We start from the raw sequence: 14,765 nt of genomic DNA on the forward strand, positions 1-14,765 counted from the left end.
GGTTAGCAACTTCTTACTAGATGTCCCCTGAGACAAGGGAAACAAAAACAAAAATAAACTATTAGGACTATATCAAAATAAAAAAAACTTATGCAAAGTGAAAGAAATAATCTACAAAACTAAAAGGCAATCTACAGAATGGGAGAAGATATTTGCAAATGACATATCCAATAAAAGGTTAGTATCTAAAATATATTTAAAAAATTATAAAACTTGACACCCAAAACCCAAACAATCCAATTAAAAATGGACAGAAGACATGAACAGATATTTCTCCAAAGAAGAAATACAGATGGCCAATAGACACATGAAAAGATGTTCATTATCACTTAACCATTAGGGAAACACAAATCAAAACCACAATGAGCTATTACTTCACACCTGTCCGAAGGGCTTAAGTCAACAACACAAGAAACAACAGGTGTTGGCCAGGATGTGGAGAAAAAACACTCGTTCACAATTGGTGGGGATGCAAACTGGTTCAGCCACTGTGAAAAACATTATGAAAGTTCCCTCAAAAAGTTAAAAATAGAACTATCCTACAATCTAGCTGTCACACTACTGGGTCTTTACCCAAATAATACAAAAACACTAACTTGAAGGGATACATGCATCCCAATGTTTTTAGCAGCATTATTTACAACAGCCAAGATATGGAAGCAGCCCAAGTGTTCATCAACTAATGAAAATGGATAAAGAAGATGTGATATAGATACACAATGGGATATTATTCAACCATGAAAAAAATAATGAACTCTTGCCATTTGCAACAACATGGATGAAGCTAGAGAGTATAACGCTAAGCGAAATAAGTCAGTCAGAGGAAGACAAGTACTGTATGATTTTAGTCATATGTGGAATTTAACAAAACAATGGGGGAAAAGAGGGAGAGACAAACTATGAAACAGACTCTTAATTATAGAGAACAAATGTGTGGTTACCAGAGGCAAGGTGGGAGGGGGATGGGTGAAATGGGTGATTGGGATTAAGGAGTGTACTTGCCATGATGAGCACCAGGTGTTGTATGGAAGTGTTAAATCACTATATTGTGCACCTAAAACTAATACTACACCATATCTTAACTAGCTGGAATTAAACTAAAAACTTAAAAAGCCAGGGGAAAAACTCCCAAATTAGTCTATGATATCTGCAGAAAGCCACAAATTCCTAGTATTACTGGCATTTTAGGGAGTCTCACAGAGGCAATGGACTCTTCCTATTTGCTGTCAAAGCCATTAGTGATTCTAGTTTTGCCAGTTCCTAACTGACCAAAGGGTGCATCCCAGCAAGCATGACCTCTGTAGTGTAGCAGGGTACCCATATGGGGTAGGTAGCCTCCCCCAGGACTGAGATTATGATCCATGATATTTGATAAGGTTGATATCGTGCATTGCTTTTAGCATTTCCATTAAGCTAAGAGGAAATGGAGGAAGTAACACAGTAATAGAGTTCATTAAATGAAAAAAAGCAGAAGACTCAGCAAAAGGAGTTTGAATTCTGGCCCTAATCCAAACAGTGCAAACTTTCATCCCCAAATTCCCTTGTAGTGAAACGTCTCCCTGCATCAAGATGTACTTGGACAATTGGAATCTGAGATGTAAAGTCGAAAACTACCAAACCAGGGTATATCCAATCCTTTTGTTTGTGTTTGTTTATTTGAAAGCTATTGGTAGAATTATTCCATTTTCTTAATTTTTGTGATGTGTTTTCCAAGGGTTAAGTTTACATATGGCTAATTTTAGTTTAGACACTTTCACATTCATGTTTAGAGAACAGGAAAAAAAAAAAAAAAAAAAAGAGAACAGGAAATGAACATGTATAGACTTTGTCCATTTGTTTTCTTCTTTAATATGTAAAACAACTCTCTGAAGTATGTCCTGTGAGTCTCATTTCACAGATTAGGAATATGAGATCTAAAGATGTTTACTTTCCTTCCTTAAGATCATATAACTAATCAAGGCAGATCTGGGTTTTGAATACAGATTTGTCTAATGGACCTGAGGAGAATATTCTAATTTTGTTTTTTCTCTTATAAAGTTTTCTGAATTTTAAGTTTTATGACATTAGATTCTGCCAAGATTGCCTGAATATTGTGTGCTCTTTCACTTTACCATTCTAAACCTCTAAAAAAATTTTTTTCCAGATTTATTTATTTATTTATTTGAGAAAGAGAGAGCACAAGGGCAGGATCAGGGGGAAAGGGAGAAGCAGACTCCCCTTTGAGCAGGGAGCCCAATGCAGGGCTCAATCCCAGGACCCTGAGATCATGACCTGAGCTGAAGACAGATGCTTAACCAACTGAGCTACCCAGGCACCCCTGAACTTCTAAAATTTTTCATCTTTGGATTTCTCTGGTCTGATCTTTGATAACAAGAAATTTGGCATCAGTTGTAATAATTTTTAAATATGTATAATGTTCAATAGCAATTTTGATCTATCAAAATTGGACTTGACTACAAAATTTTACATACAAATAAGAAATGTGTGCATATGCCAATGTAGTGCTGGTCACAAAGGCCCTGGGTCTCATCCTGCTAATGCATCATCCCTTCTACCACAGAATAGAGTACCCAATTCTAGGCAACAGCAGAGCCTATCCTACAGCCTCACTTAGGGAAGCAAGACAGCAGTCCTATCCAATGATTCTCAGCCAGTGGCACTGCCCACCCTCCCATCCCTAACCTCAGAGCTTGCCTTGCCCGAAAGTAGACCATAATAGCAGGCCCCAGTTGCACAAGGACATTACCAGCATACATACCCAGAAACCCAAGCTGAGTTGACTGATGGAGAACTATGTCTCTGCCAGAGCAAACCTGTGAAGTCTGGAAGAGGAACTTGATTACTCAAATGTATAGGCAGCAATGTAAGGAATCAAGAATCATGAAAAACCAAGTAAATAGGACACCACCGAAGGAAACTAATTAAACTCTAATAACTGGTCTTGAAATGAAGATCTATGAACCATCAGACAAGGAATTTCAGAATAACCCTCTTGAAAAAGTTCAGCGAACTACACAGACAACAAAATTGGGAAAACAATGTATGAACAAAACAAGAAGATCAAAAAAGCAATAGACACTATTAAAAAAAAGGACAGGGATCCCTGGGTGGCACAGCGGTTTGGCGCCTGCCTTTGGCCCAGGGCGCGATCCTGGAGACCCGGGATCGAATCCCACGTCCGGCTCCCGGTGCATGGGGCCTGCTTCTCCCTCTGCCTATGTCTCTCTCTCTCTCTCTCTCTCTCTCTCTCTGTGACTATCATAAATTAAAAAAAAAATTTAAAAAAAGGACAAATCCTATAGCTGAAAAATACAGTAAGTGAACTGAAGAATTCAATAGAATTTCAAAAGAAGACTTGACCATTCAGAAGAAAGAATCAGCAGACAGGAAAATGGGACATTAGAAATTATCTAGTCAGAGGAACAAAAAGGAAAAACAGTGAAAGTAAAGAAAGCTACAAGATTAATGGGACACAATAAAATGAAGCAATATTCACATTATGAGAATTCCATACCCCACTCTCAACAATGGATAGATAATCCAGATAGAGATTCAATAGGGAAACAGCAGGTTTGAACGCTATAAACCAAATGGACCTAACAGACATATACAGAACATTCTATCCAACAGCAGGAGAATACATATTCTTCTCATGTGCCCATAAAATATGTTCTAAGACAGACCATTTGTTGGGCCACAAGTCTCAGTAAATTAAAAAAGACTGAAATCATATCTAACTACACCAGCATAAAACTAGAAATCAATAACAAGAAGAAAACTGGAAAAATCACAAACACATAGAAATTAAGCAATATTCTCCTGAACAACCAATGGATCCAAGGAGAAATGAACGGGAAAATTAAAAAGTTTCTTGAGAAAATGAAAACAAAAACACACATACATAACTTGTGGGGGTCGGTGAAAGCAGTTCTGAGGGAAGTTGATACAAATAAACACCAACATTAAGAAGCAAGAAAGAGCCCGGGGTGCCTGGCTGGCTCAGTCAGAAGAGTAGGCAACTCCTGATCTTGAGGTCATGAGTTTGAGCCCCATGTTGGATGTAGAGATTACTTAAATAAATAAAACTTAAAAAGGAAGAAAGAAAGAGAAGGAAAGAAAGAGAAAGAAAGAAGGAAAGAAAGAAAGAAGAAAGAAAGAAAGAAAGAAGAAAGAAAGAAAGAAAGAAAGAAAGAAAGAAAGAAAGAAAGAAAGAAAGAAAGAAAGAAAAAAGCAAGCCAAATAAACAACCTAACCCTGTACGTTAGGGAACTAGAAAAAGAAGTTCCTTTTGACCCAAGGTTAGCAGAAGATAGGAAATAATAAAGATTGGAGCAGAAATAAATAGAGAACAGAAATACAATAAAAAAGATTAACCAAACTAAGGGTTGGTTCTCTGGAAAGATAAAGTTGACAAACTAACCAATTAGCTGGACTAAGGAAAAAAGGGAGAAGACCCAAATCAAAATTACAAATGAAGAAGGACACATTACATGGATACCACAGAAATACAAAGGATCATAGAGGCTACTGTGAACAGTTGTATACCAACAAACTAAACAGCCCAGAAGAAATGGAAAAATTCTTAGAAACATATGACTGACCAAGACTGACTCAGAAAGAAATAGAAAGTCTGAATAGATCAATTATTAATAAGGAGATTGGATCAGTAATAAGAAATCTGCCAACAAAGAAAAGCCCAGATGGTTTCCCTGGTGAATTTTACCAAACACTTGAAAAATTTACTCCAGTCCTTCTCAAACTCTTCCAAAATACTGAAGAGGAGGAAACATTACCCGATTCATTTTATAAGGCCAGGATCATACTGAAACTAAAACCAGAAAATGACATTATTAGAGAACTAGAGCCAATCCTCACGAATAAGGATGCAAACACTCTCAATAAAATACTAGCAAACTGAATTCAGCAGTATATTAAAGAGATGATTCACCATGATCAAGTGAAATTTATCCCTGGGATGCAAGGATGGTTCAACATATGCAAATCAATCAGTGTGATATACCATATTAATGGAATGAAAGAAAACAATCACATGATCATCTCAAGAGAGCAGAAAAAGCACTTGACAAAATTCATTTATGGTAAGACTTCCAAACAAATTAGGCATAAAAGGAACATATTTCAACAACAAAAAAGGGCCATATATGACACACTTACAGCTAACATCATCTCAGTGGAGAAAGGTTGAAAGCTTTTCCTCTAAGATCAGGAACAAGACAAGGAAGCCCACTCTCATCACTCCTATTCCACCCAGTACTGAAGTCCTTCCTAGATCGGACAATAAAAAGAAATAAAATGTATCAGAACTGGAAAGGAAGCAGTAAAATTGTCTCTATTTGCAGATGACATAATTTTATATACAGGAGATCCTAAAGACTCAACTAAAAAATTCTTAGATCTCATTAAATTCGGTAAAGTTGCAGGCTACAACATGTATCTACAAAAGTCAGTAGCATTTTGTACACTAACAATGAATTTTCTGAAAAAGAAATTAAAAAATTGATCTCTTTTATAGTAGCATCGAAAATAATAAAATACTTAGGGATAAATTTAACCAAGGAGGTGAAAGATCTCCACTATAAAAAACATGAGAAATTGATGAAAGAAATCAAAGACACAAATAAGTAGAAAGGTATTTTGTGTTCATGAATTGGAAGAATTAATATTGTTAAAATGTCAATACTACCTAGGTGCCTGGGTGGCTCAGGTGGTTAAGCATTTGACTCTTGACCTCACCTCAGGTCTTGATCTTGGGGCCATGGGTTCAAGCCCCATGTTGGGATCCATGCCCAGCATCAAGCCTACTTTAAAAAATAAAGCCTTGATATTACCAAAAGTCATTCATAGATTCAATGCAGTCCTATCAAGATCCCAGTGGCATTTTTGCAGAAGCAGAAAAAAACAATCCTAAAATTTATATGGAACTGTAGAAAACCCTAAGTAGCCAAAGAAATCCTGAGAAAGAAGAACAAGGCAGGAGGCATCACACTCCCTGGTTTCAAGCTATACTGTAGAACTGTAGTAATCAAAACTGTATAATACTAGCATATAAACAGACAAATAGACCAACGGAACAGAATTAAAAGCCCAGGAAAAAAAAAAAAACCCAAGCATATATGGTCAACTAATATTTGTCAAGGGAGCCAAGAGTACTCAATGGAGAAAAGATGGTCTTCAATAAATGGTGCTGGGATAAAAAATGTAAAAAATGTAAAAAATCTTCACATGTAAAAAATGAAACTGGGCCCCTATCTTATACCATTCACAAAAATTACCTCAAAATGGATTAAAGACTTAAATATAAAACATGAAACCATTAAACTCCTAGAAAAAACATAGGAATAATGCTCCTTCACATGGGCCTTGGTAATTATTTATTAGATATGAACATAAAGCACAAGCAACAAAATAAAAATAAGTGGGCCCACATCAAACTTTTGTACAAAAAAGAAACCATCAACAAAGTGAAAAGACAACCAATGGAATGGGAAAAAAATATTTGCAAAGCATATATCTGATAAGGGGCTAATATCTAAAATATATAAAGAACTCATACAACTCAATAACTAATAATAATAATAATAATAATAACCCTACTTTTAAAAATGGGCAAAGGACGTTTTTTCAAAGAAGACATATGAAAGGCCAAGAGGCCCATGAAAAGGTGCTCAACATCACTCATCATCAAGGAAATGCAAATCAAAACCACAGGGAGCTATCACCTCACACTGGTTAGAATGCCTGTCATCAAAAAGACAAGAGGTAGGGGCACTTGGGTGGCTCAGTCAGTTAAGCCTCCAACTCTTAATTTCAGTTTGGGTCATGATCTCAGGGTTATTAGATTGAGCCCCATGTCTGGCTCTGCTCAGCACAGTCTGCTTAAGATTCTCTCTCTCCCTCTCACTCTACACCCCACGCTTGTTCTCACACGCATTCTCTCTCTCTCTCTCTCTCTCTCTCTCTCTCTCTCACACACACACACACACACACACACACACACAAACAAAAAAGAGGTAACAAATGCTGGTGAGGATGGAGGGAAAAGGGACCCTTGTACACTGTTGGTGGGATTATGAACTGGTACAGCCACTATGGAAAACAGTATGGAGGATTCATAATAGAACTTCCATTCAAATTCAAGATTCAGGGGTTGCCTGGGTGGCTCAGTGGTTGAGCATCTGCCTTCAGCTCAGGGTGTGATCCTAGAGTCCCGGGATCGAGTCCCATATCGGGCTCCCTGCTGCATGGATCCTGCTTCTCCCTCTGCCTGTGTCTCGGCCTCTCTCTCTCTGTCTCTCATGAATAAATAAATAAAATCTATAAAAAAAATTCAAAATTCAAAATAGAACTACCATGAACTACTGTGATTCAACAATTCCATTTCCATAACTATGTCTAAAGGAACCAAAAACACAAAGTCAAAAAGATATCTACACCCCTATACTCATAGCAGCATTATTTACAATAGCCAAGGCATGGAAACAATCCAAGTGTCAATCAATGGATGAATGGATGAAGAAGTTGTATACATACACATTCAAACCGAATAGGTGTGTATATGTGTGTGTATATATATGTGTGTGTGTGAGTATACAATATATATAGTGTATTATATACATATATTGTAATATATAATGTAATATGTGTACAACATTGTATATATATAATCGGATATAAGTAGACATACACAATGGAATGTTATTCAGCCATAAAAAAGTGAGGAAATCTGTTTGCAACAACATGGATGGATCTTGAAGACATTATATTAAAATGTCTTACTTTTTAGCATAGTAAGACACTGGACATAGGCATTTAAAAAGAATGAATTTCTAGTTATAAATACAAGGGATGGGGATCCCTGGGTGGCGCAGCGGTTTGGCGCCTGCCTTTGGCCCAGGGCGCGATCCTGGAGACCCGGGATCAAATCCCACGTCGGGCTCCCTGCATGGAGCCTGCTTCTCCCTCTGCCTCTGTCTCTGCCTCTCTCTCTCTCTGTGACTATCATAAATAAATAAAAATTAAAAAAAAATACAAGGGATGTAATATACAATATGGAGACTATAGCTAACACTGTTGTATGTTGTATGTATATAGGAAAGTTATTAAGAGAGTAAATCCTAAGAGTTCTCATCAAAAGGAGAAAATTTTTTTCTTTTTTTCCTTTCTTTTTATTGTATCTACATAAGATGATGGATGTTAACTGAACTTATTGCAGTAATCATTTCATAATATATGTAAAGAAGCCATCATGCTGTATGCCTTAAACTTATACAGTGATAGATGCCAGTTATTTCCCAATAAAACCAGAAAAATGTATTTTAAAAATGGTAAAAAAAAAAAAAGATAAAATGACACCACAACACAGCTAACATTTTTTTTATAATTGCTCAAATATTGTTTCCTCTTTGAGAGCCAAGAGATGGTTATTTTCATAAATTCATCTTGTAAAATGAATTTTCCTAAAATTTAAATTGAAATATCCTATTTTGTTTTTTGGGTTTTTTAAAAAGATTTTATTTATTTATTCATGAGAGACAGAGAGAGAGAGAGAGGCACAGACAGGAGAAGGATAAGCAGGCTCCAAGCAGAGAGCCCAATGCGGGTCTCCAGGACCACACCCTGGGTGTTCTGGCTCACCTTCAGGCAGCACTAAACCGTTGAGGCACCCAGGCTGCCCAAAATCTATTTTGAACATACAACCCATGACTAACTTTTACCAATATTTGGTTGCCATCCCCCACCTCCAATAAAAAAAAATAAAGTCAAAAAGAGCCCAGCTTTTTGCTGCCACCTACAGTTAGAAAATGTAATAGCTTTCTAAGTGCACAGGAATGACTTGCATGAAGAACTGGAGCTTTGGATAGGTTGATCATATGCCCTGATTTACGGAAAGTTCCTGTCATCATGGTGTCATTCATCCAACATAGCATTTGTCCTGTCCCCTATTTTTCCTCAAAACTCTGATTTGGATAATTAATTATACGGTTATTACTGGTTCTTTCCATGCATCATTTACAATACCCAAATTACTCTCATCTCTCCTACCGAATGCACACACTCACTCCTTCTGTCTGACCTCCTTCCAGCTCCAATCTTTCTCTTTCCTATCTTTACAACCACGCTTCTTGAAAAAGTGATCCATACACCATTTGCATTTCATTGTGCCATATTCTTTCCTCACCTCACAGTACCCTTCCTTCCACAGTACCCACAGTACCCTACCCTTCTTTTCCTCACCTCACAGTAGCCCTAACTACCCTTTCAAACTACTAGTTAGCTTCCAACCACCAAATGAATAAATGCTTTTCTTTGTCTTGGTCAGTTTGGGCTACTGTAACAAGTACCAGAGACTGGGTGGCTATAAACAACAGAAATGTATTTCTCACAGTCTGAGATCAGGGTGCCAGCGCAGTTGGGTTCTAGTGAGTCCTCTCCCAGGGTGTAGACAGCCAACTTCTTGTTGCCGAAGACAGTAAAAGAGAGTGACTAGCTCCCTGGCCTCCTCTTATGAGGACACTAATCCTACCATGAGGGCTCCACTCTCAGGACCTAATTCCCACTCAAAGGCCCTACCTGAAAATCTATCACATGTGGGATTAGATGAATTTAAGGGGAAGACATTCATTCCACAAGACTTTACCTGGCTTCATATCTTGACAACCCTGAACACAGTTGCTTGTTCTCCCTCCCCATCTCACTTCTTGTCTTCTGTGACACAATCTCTTTTTCTCTTGTGTTTCAGCTTCTTCTCAATGTCCTTTGTAATTTCCTTTTCTTCTGCTCACACCTAAATACTCATGTCTCTGTTTGTCTTTGTTCTGCACACTCTCCCTGGGTAGGCCCACCCCGTGAATTCTACTACAATCACCTTGATAAGATTCCCAAAATCATTCATTCATTCATTCATTCATTCAAATAGTGTATGGATCATGGGGAGCCTGGGTGGTTCAGTTGGTTAAGCATCCAACTCTTGATTTCAGCTCAGGTTATGATCTCAGGGACCTGAGAGCGAGCCTCTGTACTCAGTCAGATATCTGCTTGAGATTCTCTCTCTCCTTCTCTCTTGCCCCTCCCCTGAAATAAATAAATAAATAAATAAATAAATAAATAAATAAATAAATAAATAAATCAAACCAATTTTTTAAAAAAATGTAGTGCCAGTCACTGCTTCAGGTTCTGGGATATATCAGTGAACAAAAAGGAGGAGGAAATCTTCCTGCTCTATATGGACAATCAGACAATAAACTGTAGACAAAATAATAAGCAAACTGAACAGTATGTTAGAGAGTAAGAAGTGTCATAGAACAGAGTAATGAATACTGGTGGGATGGAGATTGAGTTTTCAATGGAATGAACAAGGAAGACTTCATGGAGGAAGTAACATTTTAGCTGACTTGGAGGAGGAATGAGTCATGAAGCTATCTGGAGGAATAGCTGAAGGACCAGTCAAAGATCCTGGGGCAGGTGTGTACCTGTCATATCCGAGGGGTGGCAAAGAGACCAGTATGGCTCTAGAACAAAGCAAATGAGGGGGAGGGTGATAGGATATGAGGTGAGAGGTATACAGGACCTTAGATTACACAGGGCCTGTAGGCCAAGGACTTTGGTTTCCCTGTTAATGAACCGGTGAGCCATCACAGGTGGCTCTTTCAGGTTGAGAAATGGCATGGTCTTGTTTAAATCTTAACAGAATCACTGTCTCAGGTTAGGTTTCCAGGAAAATAGACTCTGGAGGTCACCTTGTATGCAGGAGTTTTATTGAGGACTGCTCCTGGGGACAATTATAAGGGAGCCAGGGAAGCAGAATCGGACAGAAGATGAAGTTGAACTGTGACACAGCTATGACAGAGGCCATGGGATGGCTCCTCAGAGTTATCCCAAATCTTTTTACCCCTATTTAACTAATCATTGCTTGCAGGTGTCCCTAGGGGACCATTGGGCAAGGCAGTAGTACCCTTCAGCTAAGAGCAATTCCCAGAAAGCAATGCAAGTAGTCATCAGCAGTCAACACTCAACACACAACATTTTTGTAGGACAGAATGATTGGGTGGGCCAAAGAAGGATTCTAATATTCTCTTGTTTACATTTGTATTACTTGCATTTATTATGATAAGCATGCATTTGTTTTGTAATTAAACATAATGTTCAGGGAGAAGGGCAGTAACTATGAAAAATGATTATAAATTTCATCAGAAATTATATAGCTGTGAGAAAAAATAAGGGTATTGGGGGAGAGAATTGCCCTCTGGATTATATTATAAAACTACAATCATTAAAATATCACGGTGCTGATATAAAGACAGATTAATGCAAAAATATGGCTCAAAACCAAATACTACTATGTGTAAAAATTTTAACAATGCTAGGTTAGGTGGGATGGATAGAAACTTACCTGTTAAAGGCAAACATACACGTTGGCACAATGCCAGTATGAAAAAAGAGTCTTAAAATAATATTTAAAAAGGAAGTGGGGGGGGCAAGATGGTGGAGGAGTAGGGTCCCCAAGTCACCTGTCACCACCAACTTACCTAGATAACTTCCAAACCATCCTGAAAACCTATTAATTCGAAATGAGATTTAAAGAGAGAACACCTGGAAAGCTACAGAGAGAAGAGTTTGCATTTCTAACAAGTAGGAAGACAGGAAAAAAAAAATAAAAGAAAAAAGAATCAGGTGGGGAGGGGCCCCCAGGAGCCGGGCTAAGGCGGCGGCGAGAGCCCCCGACAGGAGAGCCCAGCCCCGGAGAAGCAGGAGCTTGAAAAATCCGCACCGGATTCTCCCGGACAGAAAGGCGCTCAGCAGGGAGACCCGCGGGACCGCAGGAGGGGCAGTGGGGCCCCCAGGCGCCCGGGGTCACCAGCAGAGGAGGGGCGCCCCGGGGAGAGCGCCCACGCCGGGCCGAGCGGTAAAGGGCTGGAGCGCCCGGCGGCCCGGGAGCAGCTCGGGGGCGGCTCCGCGGAGGGGGCTGCGGGGCGGGAGCGCGATCCCAGCAGCGCAGGCCCCGGAGCCCAGGGCGCGGGGGACACAGCCCAGGACCCTGCGCTCCCCCCGGGACAGGCCGAGGCGGGAGGGCCCAGGACAGCGAGGACGCGCCTGCCGCCGGGCGGCCCGAGCGGTGCAGCTCAGCGCCCCCCAAACCCGGGAGCATCCGGGCCCGTGCGGACTGGGAGCTGCGGGGGTTACTGCGGGAGCTGACTCCAGGGCTGGGGAGCTGGCTGCCGCCAGCGGGGGTGTCCCTCCTGGTGTCACCCTGTGCCTGGGACGGAGCAGGGCCGCCAGGGGACAGGGGCCTCACGGGGTAAACAGCTCCCACTGAGCCGTGCACCTGGCAGGGGGCGGGGCAGCGCCCCCAGATGCGCGCACCTGAGAATCAGCCCAGCAGGCCCCTCCCCCAGAAGACCAGCTGCAAGGACAGGGGAAGAGCAAGTTCTTGGCCCAGCAGCGCTGGGAAGCTCCAGGGGACGTTGAGGGATTTACAGTATATAGAACCAAAGGATATCCCTCCTTGGTTTTGTTTTTGTTTTTTCTTTTTTTTTTCCTTCCTTTTTCCAGTACAACTCCTTTTTCACCACTCTACACTGAGCAAAATGACTAGAAAGAAGAACTCACCACAAAAGAAAGAATCAGAAACAGTACTCTCTGCTACAGAGTTGGAGAATTTGGATTACGATTTGATGTCAGAAAGCCACTTCAGAAGAAGAGTTATAAAGCTACTGGTGGCTCTGGAAAAAAAGCATAAAGGATTCAAGAGACTTTGTGACTGCAGAATTTAAATCTAATCAGGCCAAAATTAAAAATCAATTATACGGCCCCGGCGGAGGAGCTGAGGTCATCATCAAATTTGATATATTTAAAGTGGATACAAAACTGTTTCAGCAATGCAGACAATTAAGTGCGTTGTTGTGGGCGATGGTGCCGTTGGTAAAACATGTCTCCTGATATCCTACACAACAAACAAATTTCCATCTGAGTATGTACCGGCTGTTTTTGACAACTATGCAGTCACGGTTATGATTGGTGGAGAGCCATATACCCTTGGACTTTTTGATACTGCAGGGCAAGAGGATTATGACAGATTACGACCGCTGAGTTATCCACAAACAGATGTATTTCTAGTCTGTTTTTCAGTGGTCTCTCCATCCTCATTTGAAAATGTGAAGGAAAAGTGGGTGCCTGAGATAACTCACCACTGTCCAAAGACTCCTTTCTTGCTTGTTGGGACCCAAATTGATCTCCGAGATGACCCCTCTACTATCGAGAAACTTGCCAAGAACAAACAGAAGCCTATCACTCCAGAGACTGCTGAAAAGCTGGCCCGTGACCTGAAGGCGGTCAAGTATGTGGAGTGTTCTGCACTCACACAGAAAGGCCTAAAGAATGTATTTGACGAAGCAATATTGGCTGCCCTGGAGCCTCCAGAACCGAAGAAGAGCCGCAGGTGTGTGCTGCTATGAACATCTCTCCAGAGCCCTTTCTGCACAACTGGTGTCAGCATCGTACTAAAAGCAATGTTAAATCAAACTAAAGATTAAAGATTAAAATTCGTTTTTGCAATAAAAAAAAAAATCAATTATACGAGATGCAATCCAAACTGGAGGTCCTAACAACGAGGGTTAATTAGGTTGAAGAATGAGTGAGTGACATAGAAGACAAGTTGATGGCAAGGAAGGAAGCTGAGGAAAAAAAAGAGAAAAACAATTAAAAGACCATGAGGAAAGGTTAAGGGAAATAAATGACAGCCTCAGAAGGAAAAATCTACATTTAATGGGGGTTCCAGAGGGGACCAAATGTGACAGAGCACCAGAAAGTGTATTTGAACAAATCATAGCCGAGAACTTCCCTAACTTGGGGAGGGAAACAGGCATTCAGATCCAGGAGATAGAGAGGTCCCCCCCTAAAATCAATAAAGACCACTCAACACCTCGACATTTAATAGTGAAACCTGCAAATTCCAAAGATAAAGAGAAGATCCTTAAAGCAGCAAGAGACAAGAGATCCCTAACCTTTATGGGGAGAAGTATTAGGTTAACAGCAGACCTCTCCACGGAGACCTGGCAGGCCAGAAAGGGCTGGCAGGATATATTCAGGGTCCTAAATGAGAAGAACATGAAGCCAAGAATATTCTATCCAGCAAGGCTCTCATTCAGAATAGAAGTAGAGATAAAGAGCATCCAAGATAGGCAGAAACTGAAAGAATATGTGACCACCAAATCAGCACTACAAGAAATATTAAGGGGGACTCTGTAAAAGAAAGAGGAAGTCCAAGGAAACAATCCACAAAAACAGGGACTGAATAGGTATCAAGATGACACTAAATTCATATATTTTAATAGTATCTCTGAACATGAATGGGCTTAATGACCCCATCAAAATATTAAGACCCATCTATTTGCTGTCTACAAGAGACTCATTTTAGACCTAAGGACACCTACAGCCTGAAAATGAAAGGTTGGAGAACCATTTACCATTCAAATGGTCCTCAAAAGAAAGCAGAGGTAGCAACCCTCATATCAGATAAAGTTTATCACAAAGACTAGTAAGAGACAAAGTGGGACACTATATCATACATAAAGGATCTATCCAACAAAAGGACCTAACAACATGAATATTTATGCCCCGAATGTGGGAGCCGCCAAGTATATCAATCAATTAATAACTAAAGTAAAGATATACTTAGATAATAATACACTTACACGGAGACTTCAACACGGCGCTTTCTGCAAATGACAGATCTTCTAAGCACAACA

At 40.1% G+C, this 14,765-nt stretch overlaps 1 pseudogene; it reads left to right on the plus strand.

Moving 5' to 3' along the window:
- The first annotated feature begins 12,827 nt into the window (after window positions 1–12,827).
- LOC140631751 (cell division control protein 42 homolog pseudogene) lies at window positions 12,828–13,584 on the plus strand (annotated as a pseudogene).
- Window positions 13,585–14,765: the final 1,181 nt, after the last annotated feature.

The sequence above is a fragment of the Canis lupus genome, chromosome 4 (assembly GCF_048164855.1).
Source record: "Canis lupus baileyi chromosome 4, mCanLup2.hap1, whole genome shotgun sequence".
NCBI classification, from domain to species: Eukaryota; Metazoa; Chordata; class Mammalia; order Carnivora; family Canidae; genus Canis; species Canis lupus.